This window comes from Bubalus kerabau, chromosome 7, assembly GCF_029407905.1.
Source record: "Bubalus kerabau isolate K-KA32 ecotype Philippines breed swamp buffalo chromosome 7, PCC_UOA_SB_1v2, whole genome shotgun sequence".
In the NCBI taxonomy this organism is placed as follows: domain Eukaryota; kingdom Metazoa; phylum Chordata; class Mammalia; order Artiodactyla; family Bovidae; genus Bubalus; species Bubalus kerabau.
Window position 1 is genome coordinate 7972445 of NC_073630.1, and position 12757 is coordinate 7985201.

A 12757-nucleotide genomic window follows, 5' to 3' on the forward strand; every position below is an offset into this window, starting at 1 on the left:
TGTCCTAGACAAGGAACAACCTTGTGATCCAAACCAGGCCAGTTGCACTCTCCTTTGCTGGAATTTGATCTTCAAGCCAACAGAGTGCCTTGAGGAGGCAGTGGCTGCTCTATTGGCCCCTTAAGATTGACCATGCTCTACAGCTTCCCTGTTATTCATGTCAGTAACCCATATCTCTCCAATCAGTTCTTTAAGTCAGCTAGAGTTAGTTTCTCTAGTTTAAAACAAAAGAATCTTAACCACAGATGCGGAAGATAAAGCTCAGAGTTTAAGTCCATGGTCTTGTGAAGAATATATGTACATATCCAATTGCCCTTTTCTTTATTATATTTTAGAAAATCAAAAGTAGCATTGGTGGTAGCCTTAATATAATGAGATGAGTTAAGTCAAATGTTATGCTTCCAAGTCTGACAAAATATTACCTAGGACCATTGCACAGTACATTTTAATATATTTTAAAGGGGAAAACACTGTAATACAAATAAAATACAATTATTCATTTGAATTTCCTCCAAAATCTGACAAAGTCCCTTAAGAAAATATTTTAATGAAGCAACTTTGGGAAAAGTTCCAATGAAAGAAAACCACCAAAGCCCATGTCTAATTTCCTTATTTCTTTTGATGAAGTACCTGCTTGTATATAACTGATAATTTACATTTTAATAGGTTGTTAATAAATAAATTATAGGAAATAGTATTCCTTTGTGAAAGCACTATACCAAATGGGTTCTGCTTTAAAAATCAGTGAGATGATGGTGCTACATTCCAGCAAAGTTAAACTCTAGCATTGTAAGCTTTGAGTTATTCTGTAGCAAAACATTAATTCAAATACAGTGCAGCTCCTCAATGAGAAGGTAAGGTAAAATTCCCAATGGTTTCAAAATTTTCTGTCATCAATACATTTTTGGACATTTGGCCAGTTCTACACATACCCTAACTCACATCTTGATAATTATCTATTTTGGATGCTATTATTTATCAGTGCCATTTTACTGAAAATTTCTTTTGTTTGCATAAAACTGTACTGTGTGTGGCATGATGGGAGGGTAATATCAACCCGAGGCAGTTCCTGTTGTTTCTGGGGTCTAAGGAAAAATATTCTAGCAGCTGTGGGGAGAATACATTGAAGCCAGGGGAGACTAAATCTCCTTTTAATTTCCAACCTATTCCTTGGCCCCTCAATGTCTCTAGAAGGTATAAATATTCTCTTCCTTCCATAAATCACAGGAGACAGTCAAAATTTGGCAATTTAAATTGAGCAAACTATAATGATGTTCAAATATGCTAGCAAAATTTTGTAAGACTTTTATCAAAATGTATTATTTCAATAATTAGCAATGTAGACCTGTTTTCCCCAAAAGGATAACTAGGTTTTAATTTATTTTTATGGTATTCTTAGTTTAATAGGGCTCTACCAAACAGTATGGCGTAAGTGTATATTTCTCATAAAACATTAAAGTTAACCCCACGATATGGATCAATCACTAAGATAATTTACAAAGTTAAAATGAATTTTTAACTATAAGGAAGTGATAGGCCAATGTTTCTGATATAACTTTTATTTATATTCATAAATTTAATTTTTCCAGGTTTATATGTTTTTCAAAAGAAATTATCATTAACAATATTTAGCAAATTTTTAATTTATCTTTGGACACTAATTCTTGCTTTGTTACCAAATAATTTAGCATCTATTTTCTTCACCCTCCACTGATTGCTTTCCAGTAAAATGAAAAAAAAAAAATCAGGTAAAAATAAGTTTTCTTCCCAATAGGAATAGTTGAGATAGTTTAAGAGCTTTTATCTGAGGTCTTATAAGAGATTCACTTTTGTCAAATAAGAATGTAATGAGTGAGCAAATTTTGTAGAAAGAGCACTGAACTTGGTGGGTTGTTTTTTCTCCTGATAACTTTCTGAAAGTTCTTTTGCACCAATAAACATGCCACCTGAGTGTATTGCAAATTCTTTATAAGCAATGATTGTAAGGATGTTACATGGCAGCTTGTAAAACTTAGCGACAGTCATGCCAGTGTGGCATTTACACATCCTAGGATTGAGAATTGCTAGACTAAGAAGCAGAACTCAGAGTGTGGTAAGCTTTAAAACACTGTTCTCCCATTCTTATCTAAACTGACCTCTTCACAATCTTCTGATTTTACTAGACTTTGACAAGGGGAAGGAGGCAGTTAGCAGAAAGAGGGTTTATTAGTGAAATGGAAAAAAGATGACCTCAAAGAACGTCCATCCTCTGACACTCCAGGAACAAAACCAATCACCTTCCCTTCACTGGGAACTCCAGGAACATTACAGCCAGAAGTTCCTTATTCTCAAGTGTCACTGTCTGAAGCATTCAGGTCCTCTTTGGTAAATTAACAGCCCATACATAACTATGTCATAATCATCAACCAAGCCAGCAGGGAACGCTTTTCTGAAAAAGGCCATCTGTGATGGCTCTTTATGGGATAAGGGTCATCAAGTACTTTTTTGAAGTTTCTGTCTTGGCGCACATTTCACGGCCTAAGATGCTTCTCCATGTTCCTTACTAGCATTACGTTAGCTCTGAAAGTCCACCCAGAAAGGGGCTCCCTCTGCTCTGATTCTTCACTTGAAATCACTGGGCTTTCTTTTTCCACTCTTTATAAGCTTTCTTAGGAAAAAAAGCTTCTCTTCTTTCTTCAACTTTTCATCCACTTGAAATTACTGTCTTTGGTTTTTTGAAGATATTTCTTGGCTAAGAACCTGCCTCAACTGACCCAGCAACCACAGTGTTGGACCACGTGGTCCCCCCTGACAGGGTCAGGCCTCTAATCCTAAACCTTCCACACGGCTGAGAGCAGCTCTCTGAGCCAGACTGGCTCCCAGCAGTCAAAAAGGATCCTCACGTTGTGAAGAGACAACGATGAAAACCGATGTACCTGCTGAAATCTTATACCATTGCAGATGCTCATGTGTGTATAGCTACAGCATCTATATATCTATAATATCCATATAGCTACAGCGTATCTTTAAAACATGTTTTGCAAGCTACACTGTAGCTGAAGAATATATTCTAGATGAATTGAGAGGTAAAAACCTTAAAAGTGATATTGAACATAATAGAAGAAAGGAACAACTAAAAACATCCATAGATTTGGTCTACAAATGCAATCATAATCATGTGGACACCACAACATCGTATGTGGTATTAACATGTAATATATTTAAATATTTTTAAATAGCATAAATATGTAAACTTAAACTAGGAAAACACATACACATCAAATATGGTGAACAATTGGCTCATATGCTTAATATTTATTTAATAAATTTTTAATTTGTAAGCAATTTTGTCACTATCAAAAAGGTTTACAAAACTTTAACATGATAAGAAAATATAATAATAATATAACTTTTTAATTTTTTATAATATAACGTAAGTAAAGGAAAAAAGTGCCTTTTCAGCAATATGGTAGCAGCTAATTTGCACATTTCTGAGCCTGGCTTGGCTATTTGCTATCATAATGATCCTTACATAATTTCAGTTCTTATTTTTGCCAACTTCAGTCTATGATTTCATTTTGAAGGATCATTTGGAAATTTTGGCATGATCTATTGTTAGGCCATATCTAAGTTCTTTTGCTTTCTGATAAAGCGAAGTAGAACACATCTATGATCCCCAAAATCTGGATTAGTCAGTCAGTTCAGTCACTCAGTCGTGTTCAACTCTTTGCGACCACATGAATCTCAGCATAACAGGCCTCCCCATCCATCACCAACTCCCAGAGTTTACTCGAACTCATGTGCATCGAGTCGGTGATGCCATCCAGCCATCTCATCCTCTGTTGTCCCCTTCTCCTCCTGCCCCCAATCCCTCTCAGCATCAGGGTATTTTCCAATAGTCAACTCTTCGCTTGAGGTGGTCAGATTATTGGAGTTTCAGCTTCAGCATCAGCCCTTCCAATGAATATTCAGGACTGATTTCCTTTAACATGGTGCGGTTGGATCTCCTTGCAGGCCAAGGGACGCTCAAGAGTCTTCTCCAACACCACAGTTCAAAAGCATCAATTCTTTGGTGCTCAGCTTTCTTCACAGTCCAACACTCACATCTATACATGACCAATGGAAAAACCAAAGCCTTGACTAAACAGACCTTTGTTGGCAAAGTAATGTCTCTGCTTTTTAATATGCTATCTAGGTTGGTCATAACTTTCCTTCCAAGGAATAAGCGTCTTTTAATTTCATGGCTGCAATCACCATCTGCAGTGATTTTGGAGCTCAAAAAAATAAAGTCTGACGCTGTTTCCACTGTTTCCCCATCCATTTCCCATGAAGTGCTGGGACCAGATGCCATGATCTTAAGTTTTCTGAATGTTGAGCTTTAAGCCAACTTTTTCACTCTCCTCTTTCACTTTCATCAAGAGGATTTTTAGTTCCTCTTCACTTTCTGCCATAAGGGTGGTGTCATCTGCACATCTGAGGTTATTGATATTTCCTCCGGCAATCTTGATTCTAGCTTGTGCTTCTTCCAGCCCAGCATTTCTCATGATGTACTCTGCATAGAAGTTAAATAAGCAGGGTGACAATATACAGCCTTGACATACTTTTTTTCCTATTTGGAACCAGTCTGTTGTTTCATGTCCAGTTCTAACTGTTGCTTCCTGACCTGCATACAGATTTCTCAAGAGGCAGGTCAGGTGGTCTGGTATTTCCATCTCTTTCAGAATTTTCCACAGTTTGTTGTGATCCACACAGTCAAAGGTTTTGGCATAGTCAATAAAGCAGAAATCGATGTTTTTCTGGAACTCTCTTGCTTTTTCCATGATCCAGCGGATGTTGGCAATTTGATCTCTGGTTCCTCTGCCTTTTTTAAAACCAGCTTGAACATCAGGAAGTTCACAGTTCACATATTGCTGAAGCCTGACTTGGAGAATTTTGAGCATACTTCGCTAGCGTGTGAGCTGAGTGCAATTTTGTGGTAGTTTGAGCACTCTTTGGCATTGCCTTTCTTTGGGATTGGAATGAAAACTGCCCTTTTCCAGTCCTGTGGCCACTGCTGAGTTTTCCAAATTTGCTGGCATATTGAGTGCAGCACTTTCACAGCATCATCTTTCAGGATTTGGAATAGCTCAACTGGAATTCCATCACCTCCACTAGCTTTGTTCGTAGTGATGCTTTCTAAGGCCCACTTGACTTCACATTCAAGGATGTCTGGCTCTAGGTGAGTGATCACACCATCGTGATTTGCAAATCAAGTAATATAGATTCATTAGTAGTCTTATTTTAAAACTATTTTTTGAACTTAAAAATTTGTCCTAAATTTGAGTGTCCTTCATTTTATGGATTAGATGTATTTCATAATGCAGACTGTGCTATAATGTTAATGCTGGTGATTTATTAACTGTCTTACATAATAAAATTACAGATATATTCATAACCAAAAATTCCTCTGGGAAGAATTGAAGTTTATCTTTCAGCAAAAAGAAGACATGCTTGCTATTGGAATCACTAATGTCACTCAGCCCTTTAAGGACTTGCAGAATTTCTCCCATGAGAGATTTTTATTCTAGCACTGCTACCAATTTTCAGTGATTCTAAGGTTATAGAAATTCTCATATTTTCCAAATTCTTTTGACCCAAAATCACAAGTTTGTAATTCCCCAAATTGAATTTTTTTTGCTACTTTAATTGGGTATATGCAATACAAATGGGGATCCTGTGGTAAGTTCAGATGGAAAGAATGAAAAATAAGAGTCTGGAACTCTCTCTTTCATGAGCTTGTCTAGACCCAGAGCTGGAACATGGTTTTCTCATGTTTCATACAAAGGGAATGAGCTAGATCCAATATTTCTAAAAGTTTTCCACTGAAGAACCTCTAGTGGCAAGATGAGAATGAACGTGTTTGAAACAGAGACACTGTTAGAAATTTTCCATCATAGATTTTTTTTTAATAGGCTAATTGTGCATCCTGTGTCACTACTACTACTAAGTCGCTTCAGTCGTGTCCGACTCTGTGCAACCCCATAGACGGCAGCCCACTAGGCTCCCCCGTCCCTGGGATTCTCCAGGCAAGAACACTGGAGTGGGTTGCCATTTCCTTCTCCAATGCATGAAAGTGAAAAGTGAAAGTGAAGTCGCTCAGTCATGTCCGACTCTTAGCAATCCCATGGACTGCAGCCTACCAGGCTCCTCCATCCATGGCATTTTCCAGGCAAGGGTACTAGAGTGGGGTGCCATCGCCTTTTCTGATCCTATGTCACAATATGTATTTATTTTCATATAAAAATGTTGAATAAAATTGAGATGTCAGAAATCTGTTCAATGCATATTATGTAACTACTTATACTCCAGACATACTATATTTCTCCAGGAAGATGCATTCTATAATTCAAAGAACCTGACAAAACGGTTCTTCCTGTACTAAAGTCTTCAGAATTTCTGAGGCCAGACTGCAATATCGTATGTCGTCAGTAGATGCCGCCACTTCCCATAATATACTAGAAGGTGAAACTACCTTAGTTCACTGTCCATCAGCTAATTAGTACATTTTAAAATTAGTGCCATTAATGTAGAAGATGCAGAAAGCAGCTTTGCTTAAAATGGGGATATTTTCCACTAGAAGTCTAGGAAAAAATTTCTATAGCTGAATGCGCTGCAGAGTCAATGGAGGAGAACGGTAGCATCCTTCGGAAAGGCGTCCATTGTTTTCCTAGAGTTTGGGGTACCGAACATACTTTTATGATAGATTATGTTCTTGCCTGGAGAATCCCAGGGACGGCGGAGCCTGGTGTGCTGCCGTCTGTGTGGTCGCACAGAGTCGGACACGACTGAAGCGACTTAGCAGCAGCAGCAGCAGCATGTTCCTTTTATGACTTGCAAAACTTTAAAATAAAAAAAAAGTTTTCAAATATATCAAAATAATTTTCCTTCATTTTAAAGAAAAACTCCAAAATAATAACAGTGTTGTGGAAACTCATGGAATTTGGAGTCAGACAGATCTCAGTTTGGACCCATCTCTTCTGCTTACTACTTGGACAGTTGGAAGGAATTAACTTGGGCTTTTTTTGTTTTCTGTTTTTTTTTTTGTTTTTTTTTTTTTTGCCAGTCCCTATTTCTTAATTCCAAGGTTTACACATTTAATAGAGCTTTTAGATGATTAATAATGTATGTAAATTCCCTGGCATATAGTAGGCATTAATAAAGCAGTAGTTATTAGCAGTAGTCAGTCATGTTTCAGCAAAGCCTCAGAAACTGTATTACCCCCATGGCATTAAACGTGGTAATATTGACCATTAGTATTAACAGTAGTAATATTAAGTTAACTTTCATTTGTTCTAATGCACTATAACCACCGATGTTCTTGCCTGGGAAATCCCAGGGACAGAGAAGCCTGATGGGATATGGTCCGCGGGGTTGCAAGACAGCTGGACATGACTTAACGACTAAACAACAAACAAAACACACGACAGAGCTAACATTTAAGAAATAAACATATTTCCTTGCCAAATCAGATTTCATTTAACCTTGAGTCTGATCTGAAATCCGGCCTCTGAGTTGAACTCATTTATAATAGGCACACTGTCTGGAGGCCACGCAGTAGGAACACACTGCAGGGACCAGCTCATTCTCCACGAGGGAGAAGCCCAAATACTCACAAGCACTGAGGACAGAAGCGTGCTAAATGCATCGTAAGTGCTTTAAAGAACAGGAGATGCTTGACTGAAGTGGGTTAGAGTGAATTTTTGCTATCAGCCCATCTGGGATTTACGGTTACCTAGTCCTATGGATGGAGGAGCCTGGTGGGCTGCAGTCTATGGGGTCGCTACGAGTCAGACACGACTGAGCGACTTCACTTTCACTCTTCACTTTCATGCATTGGAGAAGGAAATGGCAACCCACTCCAGTGTTCTTGCCTGGAGAATCCCAGGGACAGAGGAGCCTAGTGGGCTGCCGTCTATGGGGTCGCACAGAGTCGGACACGACTGAAGCGACTTAGCAGCAGCAGCAGCAGTGGCAGGAAAAGTAGGAGGCAACAGAGGCTAAGATGGTTGGACAGTATCATCGACCCAATGGACATGAGTTTGAGCAAGTTCTAGGAGACAGTGAAGGACAGGAAAGCCTGGCATACTGCTGTCCATGAGGTCACAGAGTCAGACACGACTGAGCCACTGAACAACCAGCTCTACCCCACGGGCAGAGTAGAGAATAGCAACCATCATAATACTTAAATCATGGGAAGAGGTCTAATTGAGGAGCCTCTGTGTGCACAAGTTAAAACAACACTCTTTATTGGTCTTGACATTTTGCATATACAGGGGCACATTCAAGACACTCACATAACACGAGCAAAGCGTGTAACTAGGAGGGGAACTCATGTTTTCCCGGAAAAACAGAGCCATAACTAAAGGCACAGTGAAGGCTCTGTCACACTGATCTCAGCCAGTCTTTATTTCACCATCTGGCTCCCTTTCCAGGGCTCCCTCCAAAGGGGTGTCCTTAACAAACCCACCAGGGCCTTCTCTCCTATACATCAGTCCACGTAGAAGCAACAAAGGAAGCCGATTGTGATGGTTTTCTCTGTAAGGCCTCACACCAGGCTTGTTAGCAGAAGCATCCTCCTTCACCCAGTCTGGCTGGCCTCCCCTTCACACCCAGGAGTCTTCATTCAAGTCTCCTTTAATGAGAGAAGCTGAGAGCGCACTCAGTAGTCCCAACCTTCCTCTTAAAGGAATGGAACTCCACCCTCCCGTCACAGCTACTTCCGGCAGCATTCCTAATGGGGCTCGGGCATGTTTCCTGCAATAGTTCTTCAGTGCCCACACGGTTTTATTTTGGAGTCACCATGGCTGTTGGTTCACCAGTTTGAGCTTACTCCATCCTAGTTCTGAACCATTTATCATTATGTTGGCTGGAATCTGTTTACTGAAGAGATGAGTCCTGAATCAAATAAAGAAGGACAGTGTGCAAAAGCTCTTCCTGCTTCCAATTATTTCAGTGATTCCTTTGGGGCCAAATAAGGCACTTAATCTAGGCATGCTTAAATAATGCACAGGAGAGCTATAACCCAATCTCAGCGGTGGCTCTTTTGATTTCCAGGCTCCCAGACCTTCTGTGGACGTCACCACAGTCCATAGCGTCACACAGAGTCAGACACGACTGAAGCGACTTAACATGGCACAATATTGTTTCTGTTTTATGTCCTGGTTTTTTTGGCTGCAAGGCATGTGGGATCTTGGTTCCCCAACTGGGGATCAAACCCGCACCCCCTGCACTGGAAATCAGAGTCAACCGCTGGACTGCCAGGGAAGTCCCCGAGATGCTGTCTTAAAACTTCAGGCATTTAGACATTGATTTGTTGCTTGTAAGAAGTGATATTATTGCTGTTTCCAAATGGTGGCTCTCAAAGTGTGGCCCCCAGACTAGCTACATCAGCATCAGCTGGGACCTTATTAGAAATGCAAGCTTTCAGGGCATACCCAGGAAGGTGAATCAGATGCTCCAGAGGGTGTCAGAACAATCATCCCAGGGCCTTGATTCCTGCTGAGCTTTCACATGTGGGATCCTGGGCAGACAGCAGATTCTAATCACAGTAACTAGATAACACAGAGCAGAGTCTCTCTCGTGCTGAGGGAAGTCTGAACAAAGCAGCTGTGGAGGACCTTAAATACATCTTTCTGAAGCCTTTTGCCTCTACTACAGGAAGGTTGATATTTCAATATTTTCTTGTTCTCACCCCAATCTATTGTATCACATGAATCTTATTCCCTGAAACCAAGTCCTGTTGAAAAGAAGCAGGTGAATAATTCCAGGCAGTGGAAGTGCTCTAGATACGTAAGTGAGTGTGGTTCCCACACAGTAACCAGCAGGCTGTGTTTCTTTTAAGTATTTAAAAAGTCCTCGTCTGTAGGTTATTTGGGCTTGTCGGTGGCTGTTCTCTCTCTTCTTTACTAAGCTAGATCTCTTAAGATGTTGTTTTGTCCAAGGACTCTAGCCTTGTCTTAATAGGCTTTCTTCTCAGGCAGCATTTTGCTAATCCTCTCAGGTCAGTTCCAAATGCAGCCACTCTGATCATCTTTTCTGTTGCTGTTTCTTGACTTAACATGTGAGTAATCTCCTTCCTCTTTTCTCATTAATCACCAGGCTCATACCTTGAGCCCTGATGTTCTCGGTAATCGTCAGGCTTCTTGTTCCTGTGCAGTCCATCCATTCACCCTCTTCAGCCCAAACCATTATTTTGTTAGTTTCCTTTGATCAGTCCTTTGAGTCCCTCATCTCTGCCTTTCTCTGGCATCTATTTAGCATCTGATAGCGTCACCTGGCGGAGAAGGCAATAGCAAAATGGAGAAGGCAATGGCACCCCACTCCAGTACTCTTACCTGGAAAATCCCATGGACAGAGGAGCCTGGTGGGCTGCAGTTCATGGGGTCGGGAAGAGTCGAACACGACTGAGCGACTTCACTTTCACTTTTCACTTTCATGCATTGGAGAAGGAAATGGCAACCCACTCCAGTGTTCTTGCCTGGAGAATCCCAGGGACAGGGGGAGCCTGGTGGGCTGCCGTCTCTGGGGTCGCACAGAGTCGGACACGACTGAAGTGACTTAGCAGCAGCAGCAGCAGCGTCACCTGGCCTAAATGTAGGCAAGCTGAGGGGCTGTCCACAGTGACAGGATGAACCCAAGAAAGGCTGAGAGGCAGACAATCTCCTTGTGAGTGGAATAGCTGAACCCAGAATCCATCTGTGTGTGGAAAAGGATGGAGACGTTTGCATGAAATAGACCACAGCGGAAGTCAGGAACCATGGCCTCATCTCGCTGCTCCATTCTGGGCGAGCTGAGCCATATCCACTTCCCTCTCACATGCCCTGCTTTGCATGTTGCTTCCAGCCTTTGATTTACCCATGCCTTTGTGAAAGTTACAAAAAAAGTGGTCCCTCTGAGCAGACACACCCACAGGGCAGACATTTAACAAAGGGGCCCTTCTGGGAGGACAAAATACAGACAGGTGGCCCTTCCCTTATGTCTACATGGCCCTAGGGGCTTAACCAGCGCAACTGGGGCTGGATTTCAAGCTCACTGCCACCCCACAACCCACGCTGCTGCCTTTGTTTCATGGTAACATTGCAAAACCCGACAGTTGGCACTGCTTATCTTTTCCCCATTTCTTATTGCTCTGCCTAAATCAGTGGTTCTCAAAGTACAATTCTTGGATCAATAGCACCCTCGTCTAGAAATGTACGCTGCAGACCTGCCTTAGCGAGCAGCAATCTGCGTTTAACCAAGCCCTCCGGATGATTCTAATGTTCACTAAAGTTTGGAAACACTGTACAAATACCTGACACATAACCTGTAACTGTTTGTTGGCTGGATGAGTGAAAGAATGTCTCCCTCAAAATCAAGCTCAAGCATCATTCCCTGAGCCTCGCGGAGCCTCCATCTCCTCTGGCTACCCCCGCTCTCTGCTCTCAGCCGAGCCTGCATCCCTGCATTGCAGGGAGATTAAACACCCTGCAGGAAACCACTGGACCACTTGGCTCTTCACATGACTTAACTCCTTCAAAAGGAGGATTGGGTAGGAACTGTGTTTACTGAACTCCAATTTTGTAGCAACTCAACATAGTGCTTTGCAGTAGGGACTCATTTCACATAGAACGAAGCAAAGGAGGAAGATTCAAACAAACCAGCAGGCAGAGAATAAAATAGTCACCAGGCTAGGAACTGGTAACTCCCCAAAGGACCAGGGACTAGAAGCTTTCTTTCTATGAAATTCCAGTCATGACTTCCCTGGTGGTCCAGGGGCTAAAAAGTCCCCTTCCAATGCAGGGGGTACAGGTTCAATCCCTGGTTGGGGAGCCAAGATCCCACATGCCTTAGGCCAAAAAGCCAAGACATAAAAGACAAAAGGAGTATTGTGACAAATTCAATAAAGACTTTTTAAATGGTCCGCATCAAAAAAGTCTTTTAAAAAATTCCAATCAATTAAAAACTCATTCAAAAAGGTCTTTGAATCTTTGAAAAATGAATATGCTGTTTTTTCTTGTTCAGTTGTTTTGCATACTTTTAGTTTAATAATAAAATTGGTTTTGTCAGGTATTTAAGCCACTTGTGGCTAGGGCAGCGTTTGCTTCCGTTTCCAGGTCTGCATGGGAACAGGGTCAGAGAATGAAGATGGCTGGGCCCTGACGATGCTCACCCCGTCAGTCGTAGGAGCACAGGGACACGGGGAGCTGGCCTCACAGGGGTGGATCTCCAGCTGAGAGGATGTGACAACGTAGAAGATGCTCCTCACAACGTCCTGTCTAGACAACTGCTCCTCAAGTCACCCCAAAGGCAATGTTCATCAGGCTTGTTCCCCTTCACTTCCCCTTTAGTCTTCTTCAGCACAGCCTGTGAAGGGTTAGGGGCTTCCCATGTGGCGCTAGTGGTAAAGAACCCACCTGCCAGTACAGGAGACATCAGAGATGCAAGTTCAATCCCTGGGAGGAAGGTTCAATCCCTGGGCTGGGAAGATCCCCTGGAGAAGGAAATGCAACCCACTCCAGTATTCTTACCTGGAGAATCCCATGGACAGAGGAGACTGGTGGGCTTCAGATCAGAGGGTCACAAAGGGTCAGACATGACTGAAGCAACTTAGCACACATGCGTGAAAAATTAGTGCCTATAAAACTATTCTACCATAGAACAAGAATACCTCGAGAAACACATTTTGTACTTGTTTTAGTTTGCTAGGGCTGCCACAGCAAAACCCCACAGACTGGGGGGCTTAAACATCAGAGAGCTGCTT

General features: G+C 41.6%; 1 long non-coding RNA gene across 1 annotated transcript; it reads left to right on the forward strand.

The window, feature by feature from the left end:
* Positions 1-7355: 7355 nt before the first annotated feature.
* On the forward strand, positions 7356-12329 carry LOC129657151 (uncharacterized). The gene is made up of 2 exons (XR_008716561.1): positions 7356-9807; positions 12111-12329. It is a non-coding gene; the product is annotated as an uncharacterized LOC129657151 (long non-coding RNA).
* Positions 12330-12757: the final 428 nt, after the last annotated feature.